This window comes from Elephantulus edwardii, unplaced genomic scaffold (genome assembly GCF_000299155.1).
Source record: "Elephantulus edwardii isolate Elephantulus edwardi_28Jun2011 unplaced genomic scaffold, EleEdw1.0 scaffold00033, whole genome shotgun sequence".
Classification (NCBI taxonomy): Eukaryota; Metazoa; Chordata; class Mammalia; order Macroscelidea; family Macroscelididae; genus Elephantulus; species Elephantulus edwardii.
Genome location: NW_006399783.1, coordinates 17,015,310 through 17,018,882, shown reverse-complemented (window position 1 = coordinate 17,018,882; position 3,573 = coordinate 17,015,310).

The following is a 3,573-nucleotide window of genomic DNA, read 5'->3' as shown; positions in this document are numbered from 1 at the left end:
CATTCAAAAATGAATAGAACAGTACATAGACAGGGAACTGCCAGAAATTGAAGCAGGATTTAGAAGAGGTTATGGTACCAGAGATATCATTGCTGATGTTAGATGGATCCTGGCTGAAAGTAAGGAATGCCAGGAAAATGTCTATTTGTGCTTTATTGATTATGCAAAGGCATTTGACCATGTGAATCATGACAAGTTGTAGGGGATACTGAGAGGAATGGGAGTCCTAGAGCACCTAATTGTGTTCATTCAGAACCTAGATATGGACCAGGAGGTGATGGTGCAAATGAAACAGGGGAACACTGCATGATTTAAAATTGAGACGGGAGTGTGACAGGGCTGTATTCTTTCTCCATACCTATTCGGTCTATACACTAGGCTGTAGTGTCTTAGTGATAAGAAATTACACTGCCAATGCAAATGTGTGCTGTTCTAATCTACTGGCTGCTCCACAGAATGATAGGAAACCTCTTCCTGGGCGATTTATTGACTCTGAAAACCCACTGGAGAGTCAGCTGCAGATCAGTTTCAACTCTACAGTAAATAACAACAAATGAACAGAAGACAGTTCTGGAAGTTCTGGGGGAGTTATGCTTGTTCCAAAAAGGCAAGGCTTTCTAGAGGTTTGAATCAATTGATAGCCCTGAGGGGGGAAAATGGGGAGTGAAAGAGAGAAAAACTGAAAGAAAGTTAATTTCTTTTCTTTAAATCCACCCACTTGTAGCATTTCTGTCATAGCACCACTAGGTAACCAAAATGTTTCCCCATTTCTATGATATACTCCAAATCACTAACCCACAGCCTTCAAGTGGATTCAGACTCATACCAATTTTCCATCAGGTTTGTAAAGCTGTAAATCCTTACAAAAGCACACTGCTTTGTCTTTCTTCTGTAGAGCGGCTGCTGGGTTTGAACTGGCAACATTTCTATTAGCAGTCCAACAGAACACACCACACCATCCGTGCTTATTAATTATCTGCAGAACTTCATAGTAACATCTAAACATTCATTTTTGTGTATTTATGTTTTAACTTCCCTACCCCACTCCTTGATTGACAGCATCATGATAAATGGTGAAGAGACTGAGGTTGTAAACATCTTCAATTTGCTTTGCTCCTCAGTCAACACTCTTGGTACCAGGAGCCAGGAAATTAAAAGATGTATTGCATTGGAGAGTCTGCTGTCACAGAGCTTTCCAAGGTACTGAAGAGCAATGATGTCATTCTGGAGACTAAGGTGTGCCTGATACAGGCCATGGTCTTTGTAATCACTTGTTATGCATCAGAGAGCTGGACAATGACTAGGGATGACAGAAGGAGAATTGATGCCTTTGAGCTATGTTGGTGAAGAATGCTGAATATAATATGGACAGCTCAGAGAATGAACATGTTTGTCCTGGAGAGAGACCAAGCTGCTCCTTGGAGGCAAGGATTCTGAAGCTTTGTCTGACATACTTCGGACATGTTGTAAGGAAGGACCAGTTCTTGGAGAGTACATCATGATTGGCAGGGTAGAAAGACAGCACAAGAGAGGAAGACCCTGAATGAGATGGATCGATTCAGTGACGGAGGTAATGGGGATAGATGAGTCAGAGACAATAAGATTGGCACAGGATAGAGCAGAATTTAGGGCTGTTGTACATAGGGTCACTGTGACTGTCAGGCAACTCAACAGCACATAACAACAATAACAACAACCCCATTTCTCACTAGACCAAAGGCCCTGTGAGGACAAAACACCTATCCATCTTATTGCTATGCTCAGAGATGTGTCTGACATGTGGCATTTAGGGTTGATGTAATGCTCGGAGGTTGGGTGGGGAATGGAGTAAATAATAGTAATGTGTAATTTAAAATCCTTACAATGTGCAGGACAATTCCTTTTAATTGTTCTATCCAGAAACAAAAAGTTGTCCTAGCCAGCTATGTTATTAAATTATTACAAAAAGTTAAAGAAGGATTTACACACACAAAAAGAATCAATGTTGTAGGGCTAACAGGAATGAGAAGGGAGAAAGAAAACTGAAAATTAATAAGTAGATAAGTTATATAAAAGGAAAGGCAGCACACAATAAAGGCTTAATTGGACATTATAATTAATTAACGATACAATCAATTATAACACTCTAAGACAATATTCCTGATTATATTAAAAACCATATAGCTTGCAAACCTTCTCTCAAATAAATAATATACATATACACAAACACAAACACACACAGAAAGATGGTACTCTGGTGGCATCGTTCATAGGGAGTTGCATTCCTAAACCCGAAGTGGCGACACCCCTCTGAAGGTTTAAATCCACCATTGGCTCTGCACAAAACAAATAAGCAATCTCCTCCTGTGTGGTTTACAACTTCAGAAACCCATGGGAAGGTCAGCTTTCAGTTGGCATTGCAACTTGACAGCAACAATAGGTAAATTGTTGTTTCTGTTAGGGACTGTTGAATCAATTACTGTCCGTAGTGACCCTATGAATAACAGATCTGATCCTTGCCTTTCCCTCTGTCAGTTTCACCCTTTCTGATACATACATTGTTACAGTCATTGTGTCAATCTGTCTCTTTGAGAGTCTTCCTCTGACCCTCCACCTTTCCCTGTATGATGTCTTTTTCCAAGGACTGGCCCCTTTTGAAAGTATGACTGAGATGTATGTGATAAAAAGTTTCACCATCCTTGCCTCCAAGGAGCATTGATGGCACTTTGTTTTCTGTTTTCATTTTCATTGTGATTTTAACCAAAGACAACAGAAAAGTTGGATCATTCATCCTTTGTTGTATATTACCCTCCCTACTGCCTCCAGTTCAGTTTTATTTTAAAAGAAATATTCATTCACTGTCGCATAATTGCGTCCCTCCATCCCCACCTCTCCCCAAGTCCATTTTGCTATGTACCTCCTATTTTGAACTGTTGTCATACAGATAATGACTAATCACAAATTCCTTTTAAACTGTTCTTTCCTTCATCTGTTCCAATGCAGTGTTCATTATTTATCCCCTTTTAGGTTCTCCCCAACCCCCATGTCAGTCCTGTTTCATAGTAATGGCATTATGTAGCATTTACCCTTTTGTAACAGATATTTCACTTAGCCTAATATCCTCCAGGATATTCCATGTTGTGTAATATTTTACACGTTGCTTGTTTTTCAGTGCTGCTTAATATTCCATTGTTCAAATATACCATAGATTTTCTATCTATTCATTTGTGATGGGCACTTGGGTTGTCTCCATCTCTTTGCTACTGTCAATGACAGCAATAAACATGTGTGTACATATATCTGTCTGGGTGGCAGCTCTGGTTTCTTTAGGGTATATACCTAACAGTGGAACTGATGAGTCAAATGGTATATCTATTTCCAACTTTTTGAGAAACTGCCATACCGCCTTCCATAGTGGTTGCACCATTTTACACTCCCACAGTGAAAAGGGTTCCAATCTCTTCACAACCTCATCAGCATTTGTTGTTTGCTGCTCTATTGTTATTGTTATTGGAGTGAGATGATACATCATAGTTGTTTTTATTTGCATCTCTCTGAGAGCTAGGGATATGAACATTTCTTCATTTGTTTGTT